Source organism: Triturus cristatus, chromosome 2_2 (assembly GCF_964204655.1).
Source record: "Triturus cristatus chromosome 2_2, aTriCri1.1, whole genome shotgun sequence".
Classification (NCBI taxonomy): Eukaryota; Metazoa; Chordata; class Amphibia; order Caudata; family Salamandridae; genus Triturus; species Triturus cristatus.
In genome coordinates this window covers 1,072,250,184-1,072,264,635 of record NC_140582.1, presented here as the reverse complement: position 1 = coordinate 1,072,264,635, position 14,452 = coordinate 1,072,250,184, and positions in this window count along the sequence as shown.

Genomic DNA, 14,452 nt, shown 5'->3' with positions numbered 1-14,452 from the left:
ACAATGCCCAGGCCTTCTAGGAAGCTCTCTATCATTGTAACTGCCCACCGTCCATCTCCTTCTGTTCTAGTTCATGTAGGACATCTCCCACTGTGAGGTTGGTGTTACCATCCCAGGTCTTAGGTGTGATCATCCTATCCCTGATACCCTGATTTACCATGTACCATTTTTCACTTTAAACGTCCTAGTCAATTTAAATAAATCAGTTCGAATTTGTACATAATCAAAGCCCCTAGTGGGACAAAAGGCGAGTCCATAACTCAGAAGTTATAGTACATCTATCAAAGTCTTATTAGATAGGTTTATCACTGTGTCATTCTTGATTACCATATCTTTCATTTGTCCTGTTGCTTGGCATTCGTCTCTTTTCCCATCACAGCTTGTGTTAATAGATCTCTGCCTCTTCCTACTCTGTTGTTTTTTCTTCGTTTGCCTCTGTTTCTTCGACCTCCTGCTCCTCTTCCTCAGCCTTGGCACCTTCCTCCCCAGCGTAGGAGGCAATATTCCTCTACAAAATGTTTTGGTCTGCTCTCATTGTGACCACCTTCTTATTTTTAATTAAATCATGTTTATTAATTTTCAATATTATTTACACAGTCCATAAACATTTAAGGCTGTACATATGTTTCTGTGGCGTTTTGTGAAAGACGTGCATTGCTTATGCTGTTTAGCTAAGCTGTGCTCTGGTATTGATGTCATTACAGAATTCTGTATTCACAGATCAATATTACAACATAACAATAAACTTCATAGCAACTGACGTTCATCATGCTATACCAATAACCACTCCCCTTGTGAATGGCTTTGTGAGCCCTTTTTTGTATTGGCGTTAGTTGGGTGACTGAGAGGTTCAGTGTTATCTGAGGTCAATTGCGATGTGGGAGGGGGGTTGGCATTGGATTAGATTTAGAGGGGCTATTGAGCAAGGCTAAGTGAGTAGCATAGCGTAGGGTCAGCTGTAGGTAATTATGAGGTGGCACGTAGTGTGTGGCCATAGTGATACTTCTTGAGTATACATGATGATGGTTCGGTGGGGGGCATCATATTAGGAGGTAGGTCAGTCCTGGTTGTGTCCTGGGCTGGCAGGTGTGGGGTTCAATTTCGATTCTATATAAGTTATGTATTTGTGTCAGTCTGGGGGGCTATTGGCAATGGGGAGGTTTAAGGTGTTGCCTATGGTCAAATTATTGTTTCGCTATCAGTGCCCTTCTCAGTTTGGAGAGTCAAGCATGAGTGTGAGGTGCTGTTGATGACTTTTATGACATGCCTAGTCTGCATTTGGCTGGGCATAGTGCTAGATCTAGGCATTTGATGATGTTTTTTCTGTGTGCATTACGCTTCATTATGTCTAGTAAGAAGTGTGGGCCCTGTGGTGTAATTGCTGTGTCCGTGGGCTCGGATATTATGGAGGCTACCTCATTCCAATACTCGATTAATTGCGGGCATTTCCATACCATGTGGATGAATGTAGCATTGGAGCTTTGGCATCTAGGGCAGATGTCTGCCGAGGTCGCGTACATGTTCGCCAGTCTGCGTGGGGATAGGTATGTATGGGGAAGGTAGTTAAATTGTAGGTACTTGATCCTAGCAATGCTGAAATTGTTTTAGGAAATCCTATGCATTGGGTCCTCTGTTTATCAGTGAGTGTGGTGTTTAGCTTTGTGTCCCAATAGTCCCTGAGAGGTTCTAGTAGTAGCATGGCATCTGGGTTCAGAGAGTTTTACAATATTGTGATTGCTTTCCTACCCGTGCCGCGCTTCAGTAGTGTTTGCAGGACCTTGTCGTAGGTTCGTCACATGGCCTGCCCCATGTCTGGGATAATTGGTGTTTGAGTAAAAAGGAGCCGGGGGATATGCCATAGTCATCTACCAGCGTATCGAAGTCACAGAGACATGAGTCTGTGAATAAGTCTCCCCATGTTGTTAAACCCTTTGCAGACCAATTTGCTAATTTTGGACATTTAAGGTTGGTATGCGTGCTGGGAGTGCCGCGAGGTGGAGATCTGGGGCATAGGGCAGGGGGGCGCATTTTTGCAACACGTCGACAGACCAACAGCTGTGAGCGTCCGACATTAATATGTTTCCCGGGCCGTTTGGATATGCTAATTTAGAGCCCGAGAGCCATGGCAGTAGTGCGGACCATTGAAGGTTGGGCGCCCAATGGCTCAACTTGGTGAGGTTGTTGCCCGCTAGCCAGCACATTGGCCACTGTAGTTGTGCAGCTGCATAATAGTGTTCATAGTTTGGGGCCCCTGATCCTCCTTCTGCTGTGTGGAGACAGAGCTTTGATAGAGAGACTCTAACTCGGGATTTACCCCAAATCAATGATGTGAGGAGTGATTTTAGGTCATGAAACAATTTTCTCGGTATTTGGAAGGGGAGGGTGGCAAAGAATATAGGAGTCTGGGTAGCAGTATCATTTTTGATATATAAGTCAATGAGGCTTTCACGCTGGCGATCACCCTGCCCAAGTTGCCATCTATGAGGTCTATTAGTGACTGGTATATCTGAACTCTTAAGTATTTGAAAGAGTTGCAGGACCAAGTGAGTGGGGCATCAGGTAGGTTCACCCTTTGATCCGAAGTGACAGATGTCATTGGGAGCAGGAGTGATTTCCCCCAGTTATATGTCCAAAATTGTCCAGCAGTTGTATCAGGGAATGTAAGACTGTTGGGTGACCCCGATGGTAAACAAGTGCATCGTCTGCATACAACAAAATAATGTGCCAATGGTCATAGGCCTTGATGCCCCATTCGATTACGTGGCTGTGGAGTGCACTGGCTAGGGGCTCCATGGCTAGGGCAAAAATAATTGGACAATGCGCTTCCCTGTCTAGTGCCCTGCTCTATGTTAAAGGGGTCTGATATCATGCGACCCATCTTGACTCGGCACATGGATAGGTATATAATATCTTTATCCAATGTAAAAACTGTAGGTCCATGCCGTATCCTGTAAATTTAAGCTTGTGTTCCAGCCAGGTATAAAACCGTTTTGGTCAGCATGCACTAACAATTGCGTCACCTCCAATAGTCTATTGGTCAGTACTTTGTCCAGAATTTTATAATCAGTGTTTAGAAGGGACAGTGGGTGGTGCGGGCCCATCTGGAGCAGATCCTTGCCTGGCTGAAGTAGCGCCACTAGCACTGCCTCACAGAGAAATTTGGTAATGTACCAAGGTCGAATGCATCTGCATAGATCCGATGTAGGCGGAGGGCTAGTTGTTTGCTAAATGTCGTGTAGAATTCCGGGGGCCACCCATCCATCCCTGTGGTTTTGCCTCTCGCTAGTTGTTGGATGGCTTTGGTTATGTTATGATAGGTTATTTAGGAACTTATGTAAGCGCACATTCACCAACAGGTCTCTTGGCGCTAGTAGGTTTAAGCAGGAAAAAGAGTGAAAGCAAAAGAAGAAACAGCTAGTTATGAGCTAGGGAGAACAGCCAGGTTTTTAAGGCCTTCCTGAACCACATGTAATGAGCCTCAAGCCTGATAGGAGTATGCAATGAGTTCCAAAACTTCGGACCCAGATGGGAAAACCGGGTCTCGGCCATCGAGATGGGGGACTCTAGGGCATTAAAATATGTTTGCGGGATCCATGGGAGAGCTGTGTGCCTCATGAAAAGTTGTAATTCCTGACTATTATATGGCGAGGGGGCTCTGTACAGAGAGGCATAATACTGAAAAACTGCTGAGTTAATCTCAGCCTGTGTATTGACCAGCTGGCCTTCGAGATGATAGATTGCTGTGATAGGTGTTTGTGATATGTCCGTTTTCAAGAGCCATGCTAATGTGCTCCCCGCTTTGTCCCCCTATGCATGTTTTCTAGTTAAATATCATTTATAATACAGAGCACACAATCAGTCTAGTGTTTCTTTGTGAGTTAATTTAGCTTGGGCCTGTGCGGGTATGATTTGCGGGTCGTCAGATATAAGGTGTTCGCAACATTGTATTTCCTTTTCTGTGTCTTCCAGGTCTTTATTAAGGGACATACAAGCGCCTATACTGCTTTCATTGCATGCCCTCGTAGGACTAATTAACTGCGTCCTATTCTATTCCAGTGTTGGAGGCTGTGCACTCGTTGTCTTGAAAGTATGTTGTGATAGCTTGTGTGAGGGAGGCTCACAAAGGTGCATCTTTAAGTGCTTCTAGAGCAGGGGTCTTCAAACTGTGGGGCGCGACCCCCAGGGGGGCCGTGGAGTGATGCAAAGGGGGTCGCGCCTTCCCAGTCACACTTCTGCCCAGGCCCAAGGGCTTCAGCCCCCCCCCACACTTTCCCCGTCCTGTGTCATCAGCCCGGCTGCTGCAGTGAAACTTGAGCTGCTGGGGGCTCAGCTGGGCAGTGTCTGGATTCCTATCTCCGGCACGCCCGTGTTTTTTCACAGGTCTTTAAAGACCATTTGCATTTTAACATGCCTTTGTAAACTGGTTACAGAGGCTTAGGTTTTTTTGCTGGTTCCAGTACCCCCTGGGTCCCCACTGTGCCTATTCCTTACATTTGGATTTTACATTCACTGCCGTAGTGTGAGAATGCATTTCATGGAAAGGAATACAAAGTTGGCTTCCTGTGGGCGCCGTGAGTGAAAGTTTATTGTGCTTTTGAAGCACCTGCTGCAGCATTTCTTTCCCGGCAATTACCAGGCCTCACATAAATGTCAAGATAACTTGTGTGATTAATTATCTTCCTGGAGAGAGATCAGAATTTTGTATAGTTGAGGTTTTGACTTAGGTGAAGTTAGTGCAGAGGGTTAATATGCCTGCTGCAAAGAACGTGTACCAAGTAGATTACAGAGTGTGTATGATGTGAAGAGATCAGCAGGTTACTGCTTTCAAAAGAGACATCCTTTTGTTACTTGCAATTTATAACTTAAAGTCCTAATATAGAATAGTGAGCTATTAACTTTCATCCTAGAACAGCATGCACACTACAAAGAATACATTATTAGACCATTGATTAATGTTGCAAAAAGGGTTAATTTGGCTAGAAATCAATTCTTATTATTAAAGGAAACTCCCAACTATGCTGTTTCTTTTTCGACTCTGAGTTTGTGCTTCTCCACACCAAGCACTCTTGAACTATACTGCCTACCAGTATGGATGACATGTGACTCCTATACTTTTAGTCCTTTGGCTTATGTAACATTTCCTATACACTGATTTACACACTTATGATTGATTGTCTCTGTGTAATGTGTGTGTGATGCAAAGTGCTCGGACACCCTACACTGGTATGAGTGGCACTATATAACTAATTCAATGCATCTGAGAGTGTGGGGTTATGGAGACTTGGTCACTGTTAAAGGGTGCTAGTGAGAGAATCCGTGGTGGGGGTGGTCATTGGGGGGGCACCAACAAACATTGTCGCACAGGGCACCACCAGCACTAAAGCCGGCCCTGGGAAGTATGCACAGATAAGCGCTGAAAATACCGCTTTAGGTGACTGCTTTTTTTGTACCGACTGGGCCATCAAAATAATCTGCTGGTAACCCTAACCATAGGACTGGAAGTTTGTTGCAGGATCAGCACATTATTTATTCCCTTCACCCTCGATCCCCGATTAATGCCGCAATAGTTTAACTTAGATCTTAAAGTCTACGCCCCCGTCAATAACATGCTGAGTTACTTCATGGGTCTGGGAATGCACCCTGCATTCAGACAGCTCATTCCTCATTCTCGCCCTTTATTGTCACGCTCACCTTGCACTCACAGTGATCACAATGCACTCACACTGATCACCATGCACTTGCACCATTCACCCGCTCACCTTGCACTCACAGTGATCACTCTGCACTCAAAATGCACTTGTCCTGCTCACACTATACCTCAACCTGCAGTCACACGAGTACACTACTCATCCTGCACTCATGTGACACTTCACTCACCTGTCCCCCTCACTACTCAATATGCAACTCACTCAAACAAGCCCATCAGTAATCATACATTCATTCATCCCATTCTGAACTTGCATCCGCACCCAAAATGAGGTCAGGGATGAGGAGAAATGTGAATTGCCGAAGAGAAGTGTGGACACGCAAGAAGTGAGTGTGATCCAAAGGTGAGGGCTTCTGTTAGAACAAAGGGGAGATGTGAAAGAGGAATGGGGGGACTGGAGAGGTGTAAGATACAAATAGACAAAAATTTGAATGAAGAGACGAGGTAAATGAGAAGTGCTGAGGGGCACGGGAGGTGACAGGGCCAGAGAGGCCATGAGATAAATGTGAGAGACTGTTAGAGATGAGGGCAGTGAAAGGACAGAATGGCAAGAGGTGATTAAAGGTGAAGTGAGAGGTTGAATGGGGAGAGTTCAGAAGTTGTAAAAAGGGGTGAAAGAAAATGACCTGCAAAGTGAGAGAGGGATCCGGGGTTAGGAGAGGAGAGAGGGATGGAAGGGAGGGGGTGAGAGGAAAGCTGCATGGGTAAACGGCTTAACTCTACACAAAACCGCCAGGGTTTTAAGGGGCCCCTGCTTCTTCCGGTCAGGGCCAGGTGAGCTTCTAATGTGGCAGTACGTATTGCTGCAGAGTGGAAGGCCCTTCACAAAGGTTGACTTGAAATCTTTCTGATGATAATTGCTGTATTTTGGTTATAAATGGGTACTGATTGGGTGAAATCTTTCCTCAGCGTTACTGTGTGTAACAAATATCAAAATAATGAAGCAATGCTATCCCAAAATACGCGGCATCACATAACCTCATTTACATTTTCATCCCACGCAATTTAGTCAACAGGTTTAGACATTTTTGTCAGGAGGGGGTCCTTACGCATCAAAAAGTTGACAGGGGGGTCTCGGCATCCAAAAGTTTGAAGACCTCTGTTCTAGAGGGAGGCGGCATATCGGGACGCTAGATCTAGTATTGCCCCAGGTTAGTTGCAGTTATAGAGGGTTATGGTCCGATAGGGTGCGAGGGAGGTACTCCATGCTTGATACTCGGGGAAGTGCCTCAGTGGAGCAAAATATTATGTCTATTCTTGTGTACAGGTTGTGTAGCCCCGAATAATAGGAGTACCCTCTGCTCCTGGGATGCATACCTCTCCACGCATCCCGTAATTGTAAGTTGATGGACCATGTGTGTATATGTTGTGCTAATGTAGCGAATTGTGTTCCCGGGAGTGGGGGACGCGAGCGATCGAGGTCGAGATTGGGGGTACCATTAAAGTCTCCTCCCCAGTATATTGGTGCCGATGGGTCATGTATTAACGCTGAGGACAGACTTTGTAGGCATGAGTATTGGACAGAGTTTGGTGCGTACAGTGAGATTAATCTGATCAGTAGACCATCCAATAACCCTTCCAAAATTGCATAACGGACATTTGGATCGGTGCGCTTGTGTAGTGTCTCCAATGGGATTCCGAGTGCTGTCCATATCCTGGCTGCCTTGGCATATCCGGAGTTCGTGGACCCCATTAATGTTCACCTCCGTTTTCCTGTAGAAGCAAGTGTCTGGGTGGTCAAGTGTGTTCTCTCATTGTGACCATCTGACGTCTTGATCTCCACTGTGACCGAGATATCTGTTTTGGATCCTTTCTCCGAGACCACTTTGTCATATTCATATATTCATATTCACCATCAAAGTGTTTTTCTTGAAATGTATAGCTATTTACTGAAAAAAAACACAAAGGTTAAAGTGACACTATAGTTAGATGAACATTTCAGTGACAGCATAATGTTTTGAACTAAAAAAAACACTGAAATGCGCCAGTTATAGTTTTCTTAACCCCTTGCATGCCCGCCCCTTTCCCCGCCCAGTGCCGCGCCTTTCATTAGCGGGCGGAGTTCATGACGAGCTGGACTCGTCATGGGCACAGCGCCACCGCAGCCCATGACGAGTCCAGCTCGTCATGGGCACTGAAGGGGTTAAGTAACTATAACTTGTGTCCTAAAGTAACTGTAACTTGCACCCCTGCCATGATAATGTCATTACAAGTGTTGCAGTAATATTATCAATGATATTATAGAATATGGAATATGTCATAAGTAAAGTGATATGTGGATTGATTAACAGTGCATGGCCAGGGAACAAGTTTTATTCAAATTGGGGCACGAGTTAAAGTTCGTTAAAATAACTGGTGGATTTAAGCATGTTTTTTAGTTCAAAACATTACATTGTCACTGAAAGTTTCTCCTAACTATAATGTCACTTTAACCTTTGTTTTTTTTCAGTGAACTGCTAGGGCTTGTTAAATGTAAAGTAATACTACACCATACATAAAGCCAACCCTACGAGATGCACGTCCTGTGGCCAGCCCTCTCAGGGAAGCAAGCCTATGCCATGCATGGCTTTCAGACGTGCACGGTGTGCTGTTGGCTGCAGTGCCTGGCCTGATGTCATGCCCTGCAAATTACCTTCTCCCACGGGCAGACAACCCCAACCACACCCACCCTAGGGCTGTGCAGCATGGGGTTGGCTGCAGGCATCCAGCTCCCTGCCGGGGAAGGGAATCACACCGGACCAAAAACATTTATACAACAGTGGGGGGCGGGGGGGCATGGCCCACCTCCCTGAGCCCAAATGCCATGGTGTCCCCATACCCCAGGGCAAAACATATTTATATTAGGGAGGGGCACGTGGCCCACTCGCCAAGCCCAAAATGAGCCCCATCAACTTTGTGGAGTGACTTCCGATATACCAAGAGTTTACAAGAACCCATGACTGATACTGATGAATTGATGATACGCATTGTATTTTAGTGATAACTGGTAAAGTAGCAAAATATGTGATCTTGCAAATCAATAGCAAACAGAAAAGTTCCTTTTTCTAGGGGTATTCTGTCTATTCTGAAATGTATGATACAATCAAAGTAGGGAAAGAGAAGCTGTGATCCAACCAGCTTCTGGCTAGTCATAAATAATCAAAAGAGGAAGGATCACTTGTTACTGGCACCAGGGTTCAAGTGGTTGTCTCCGATATAGGTAAAAAACCCTCAATCACGTCAAGATATGTTTGGGCGGTATATCTTGGTTCTCCGCCTTTAGATACGTGATAGCATCATCATTGGGTTGATTCTATGCATCCTCCACCTGGAGGGAACCACTGAATTCTCCAGCAGTGATCAGGGAAAAAAGTGAGGAGTGCTCAAGTGTATGATAAAAAGGGGGTTGCTCCTCATGCTACCTATAAAAAAGACTTTATTCTGATAGGTGCTGGGGAAACGTTAAAAAAGTCAAGTTGCAGATTGGGTGTATAATGAACCCTCTACAGCATTAAACGTGGTGATTGGTCGACATGTTTCAGCTCATATAAAGCCCATAGGTCAGGGAGCTTTCTTCAGGACCACAGATGAATAATGTGAATTGAATTTAGTCAATTGCAAGTAGAAGTTCCAAGGTTGATTCAGATGGACTTCGTCAGGACTGTTACCTATATACAGAGACAAACGGTGGGACAAAACTCCTTAATAATTCAAAGGGGTAGAGAGGTGAGGTAGGTGCCAAAAGGAGCTAAAAAGTGAACAATTTGAAAGCAAATATAAATGGCAAATCTTTATATACTTATTGGTATACATTTTGATCAGCAAGTGAAGTTTCGAACCATCGCTCTTACTTAGGAGAGCACAAAACGCAATGTCCCTAGGAGACAAAGACTGGTTGAGGAAAAATCGACATACAACAGATAATCAGACATACAAATAGAATCAACCAAATAATTCAGCAGGAATATATGGCAGCGGAGGTGATTAAGACTGCTCGTAATGTATAATGGATGCGAGTTTAGTCCGCAACAGGGCTATTGTTCGGGTCAGGCTGGGAGCGTGTTGTGATCAAACTAACTCCTAAGGTTGCGGCTGTTAACATAGCTGAAAATCAGTAGCGAAGTATGGCGCGCTATTTAGAAGGAAAACTATGTCAAGTTTGCCTCTCGTGTTTAGAAATGACGTACAGTATTCACTAAAGGAAAAAATACCTGATAGTTTCAAAGTACGGGCTCCGTACGAGGATACAGGCAGCGTTAGTTACTAAATAGATGGAAACAAGAAACCACACATTACAAGGGGGACTCCCCAGGTTAACGTTACGTGTCTTCCAGATGGTGTTGAGGTCGAGGGCTCCGTACCGCAATGGTCTGCTACGACTTGTGCTGACTCTAGTTTCCTGCATGCACACGTAGGTTGGGGGTGTGTCTTAAATAGTCAATAGCGTAGAGATAGTGAAAGGACTGGTGCGGGCCGTGTCAATAGATAACTTTATTGAAGGCTGGGGACTTGTGAATGGAACTCCTGTCTGTAGTTCTCATAAGCCGTGTACGGGCGCTGATTTACACAATTGTCAAATTACGACAGCGTCAGGGTTTGATATTCAAACCGATGTGTTTTGGCGATTTATGAAGAATACAGCTGTTTAGAAGCCGAAACTATGTTGACAAAAGAGGCCAATGGGGGTGTGCTCGGGGTCCCCACACAGATATGTTGATGTGGATATAGGTATTGAACGCCTAATTTATTAGGTACAGAAGGGAGGTGAGCTTTAAGTATCAAATGCAGGAGAGGATGGGGCTATTGAAGATTTTTAGCCCAGTTGGAATATGAAACACAACTCTATTCACAATGACATGCTCAGCCATGGAATATCATCGTTCAGTCCTACGATGTTGGTCTGGAGGCGGTGGACCCATCTCTGTTCTTTCTGGAATAGTAATTTCTCAGCGTTTGGTGTTTTGGATACCAATGTTTCAAGAACTACCCAATTTAGCTCATTGACAGTGTGTGGGTGTTCAATGTAATGGGAGCTCAATTTGGTCGTTCCTCTTCCACATTTTACGTTGCTTCGATGTTCGCATATTCTTTGTTTAATCTTCCGGCAAGTCATGCCAACATATCGAAGAGTACATGGGCAGGTTATCATGTAAATTACATGTGTCGTGTTGCAATTGGTGTGTTGTCTCATCGTCCAGGTCAATTTAGGTGATAGGATGACACTTTTGGTAATTTGGGTCAGAGAGCACACCGAGCAGTTGCCGCATGGAAAGTGGCCAGTTACTGGGGGTAGGGACCACAGGGTGCTCTGACTTGGATTTGGTTTTACGTCTGGTGGACGTGTGTGTACCAAGATGTGTACCAAGATGTCTCTGTAGTTTCGAGTTCGTCTATTGGCAAACATGGGTTTTGGCCAAGTGAGATTTCCAGACGCTACCTATAAAAAAGACTTTATTCTGATAGGTGCTGGGGAAACGTTAAAAAAGTCAAGTTGCAGATAGGGTGTATAATGAACCCTCTACAGCATTAAACGTGGTGATTGGTCGACATGTTTCAGCTCATATAAAGCCCATAGGTCAGGGAGCTTTCTTCAGGACCACAGGTGAATAATGTGAATTGAATTTAGTCAATTGCAAGTAGAAGTTCCAAGGTTGATTCAGATGGACTTCGTCAGGACTGTTACCTATATACAGAGACAAACGGTGGGACAAAACTCCTTAATAATTCAAAGGGGTAGAGAGGTGAGGTAGGTGCCAAAAGGAGCTAAAAAGTGAACAATATGAAAGCAAATATAAATGGCAAATCTTTATATACTTATTGGTATACATTTTGATCAGCAAGTGAAGTTTCGAACCATCGCTCTTACTTAGGAGAGCACAAAACGCAATGTCCCTAGGAGACAAATGAATATCCAAGACCCTTGCCTCAGGTTTACCTTTGATGCAGATAAGGATCATTTGGACTTCTTAGACCTTACCATCTACGTTGAAAATGAAACCATCAAAACTAAGACTTTCTTCAAGACAACGGCTAAGAATAGTCTGCTCTCTTTCAATAGCTTTCATCCGCGTCCTCTACGAGAGAATCTGCCGTACAGCCAATTCCTCCGTCTTAAAAGGAACTGTAGTGAACTCAGTGAGTACAAACAACAAGCTCAAGACCTTTCAAACAAACTCAGGAAAAGGAATTACCCAGAAAAAATAATCAAAAAATGCCAGAAACGGGCCCGGAATCAGCCCAGAGAAAGCCTCTTAGAACTAACACCACAAACTAAATCTACAGAAAAATTGACATGTGTCACCACCTACAGCCCCGTCACAAACTCTGTTAAGAAGATTATCAATAAGAACTGGCGTATCGTTACGTCTGGAAATCTCACTTGGCCAAAACCCATGTTTGCCAATAGACGAACTCGAAACTACAGAGACATCTTGGTACACACACGTCCACCAGACGTAAAACCAAATCCAAGTCAGAGCACCCTGTGGTCCCTACCCCCAGTAACTGGCCACTTTCCATGCGGCAACTGCTCGGTGTGCTCTCTGACCCAAATTACCAAAAGTGTCATCCTATCACCTAAATTGACCTGGACGATGAGACAACACACCAATTGCAACACGACACATGTAATTTACATGATAACCTGCCCATGTACTCTTCGATATGTTGGCATGACTTGCCGGAAGATTAAACAAAGAATATGCGAACATCGAAGCAACGTAAAATGTGGAAGAGGAACGACCAAATTGAGCTCCCATTACATTGAACACCCACACACTGTCAATGAGCTAAATTGGGTAGTTCTTGAAACATTGGTATCCAAAACACCAAACGCTGAGAAATTACTATTCCAGAAAGAACAGAGATGGGTCCACCGCCTCCAGACCAACATCGTAGGACTGAACGATGATATTCCATGGCTGAGCATGTCATTGTGAATAGAGTTGTGTTTCATATTCCAACTGGGCTAAAAATCTTCAATAGCCCCATCCTCTCCTGCATTTGATACTTAAAGCTCACCTCCCTTCTGTACCTAATAAATTAGGCGTTCAATACCTATATCCACATCAACATATCTGTGTGGGGACCCCGAGCACACCCCCATTGGCCTCTTTTGTCAACATAGTTTCGGCTTCTAAACAGCTGTATTCTTCATAAATCGCCAAAACACATCGGTTTGAATATCAAACCCTGACGCTGTCGTAATTTGACAATTGTGTAAATCAGCGCCCGTACACGGCTTATGAGAACTACAGACAGGAGTTCCATTCACAAGTCCCCAGCCTTCAATAAAGTTATCTATTGACACGGCCCGCACCAGTCCTTTCACTATCTCTACGCTATTGACTATTTAAGACACACCCCCAACCTACGTGTGCATGCAGGAAACTAGAGTCAGCACAAGTCGTAGCAGACCATTGCGGTACGGAGCCCTCGACCTCAACACCATCTGGAAGACACGTAACGTTAACCTGGGGAGTCCCCCTTGTAATGTGTGGTTTCTTGTTTCCATCTATTTAGTAACTAACGCTGCCTGTATCCTCGTACGGAGCCCGTACTTTGAAACTATCAGGTATTTTTTCCTTTAGTGAATACTGTACGTCATTTCTAAACACGAGAGGCAAACTTGACATAGTTTTCCTTCTAAATAGCGCGCCATACTTCGCTACTGATTTTCAGCTATGTTAACAGCCGCAACCTTAGGAGTTAGTTTGATCACAACACGCTCCCAGCCTGACCCGAACAATAGCCCTGTTGCGGACTAAACTCGCATCCATTATACATTACGAGCAGTCTTAATCACCTCCGCTGCCATATATTCCTGCTGAATTATTTGGTTGATTCTATTTGTATGTCTGATTATCTGTTGTATGTCGATTTTTCCTCAACCAGTCTTTGTCTCCTAGGGACATTGCGTTTTGTGCTCTCCTAAGTAAGAGCGATGGTTCGAAACTTCACTTGCTGATCAAAATGTATACCAATAAGTATATAAAGATTTGCCATTTATATTTGCTTTCATATTGTTCACTTTTTAGCTCCTTTTGGCACCTACCTCACCTCTCTACCCCTTTGAATTATTAAGGAGTTTTGTCCCACCGTTTGTCTCTGTATATAGGTAACAGTCCTGACGAAGTCCATCTGAATCAACCTTGGAACTTCTACTTGCAATTGACTAAATTCAATTCACATTATTCACCTGTGGTCCTGAAGAAAGCTCCCTGACCTATGGGCTTTATATGAGCTGAAACATGTCGACCAATCACCACGTTTAATGCTGTAGAGGGTTCATTATACACCCAATCTGCAACTTGACTTTTTTAACGTTTCCCCAGCACCTATCAGAATAAAGTCTTTTTTATAGGTAGCATGAGGAGCAACCCCCTTTTTATCATACACTTGAGCACTCCTCACTTTTTTCCCTGATCACTGCTGGAGAATTCAGTGGTTCCCTCCAGGTGGAGGATGCATAGAATCAACCCAATGATGATGCTATCACGTATCTAAAGGCGGAGAACCAAGATATACCGCCCAAACATATCTTGACGTGATTGAGGGTTTTTTACCTATATCGGAGACAACCACTTGAACCCTGGTGCCAGTAACAAGTGATCCTTCCTCTTTTGATTATTTATTCTGAAATGTAGGCACACATTAACAGCAATACAGATGACTGAGTAGAAACTTCACAATATAATGCTCGGGTTCCAGTGCATTTAAGGGTTATTGTAGAAGGTAGGGCTATAGAAATTCTTTGTTTGTAGCCTA